A 365-nucleotide genomic window follows, 5' to 3' on the forward strand; every position below is an offset into this window, starting at 1 on the left:
TCATATTTGTATATTATGAAACTTGATATATAAATATATATTACTTATATCTAAATTTCTAAATGTAATAACAAATGAATTATTTTGTGTTTCTAAATGTATACATTACCGATAAATATATAATACAATTAGCTGGTTTGTAAGAGATTAGGAATTAAAAGTTAACTAGCTAACCTCAAATCCTAAAGGAGATTCCAACCTCTATAACCAATTTGTCCCTTTTATGTACTAACGATAAATACAAATCTCAAGTACTTTTTTGTATATCATTATGTTATATCCTAGAACTCGTCTTTAAATAATTAGAAAAAAAATTCTTAAACGGTTTCTCATCATTATTTCGAAAAAAAAAAAGAAAAAAAAGA

The sequence above is a fragment of the Arachis ipaensis genome, chromosome B05 (assembly GCF_000816755.2).
Source record: "Arachis ipaensis cultivar K30076 chromosome B05, Araip1.1, whole genome shotgun sequence".
NCBI lineage: Eukaryota > Viridiplantae > Streptophyta > Magnoliopsida > Fabales > Fabaceae > Arachis > Arachis ipaensis.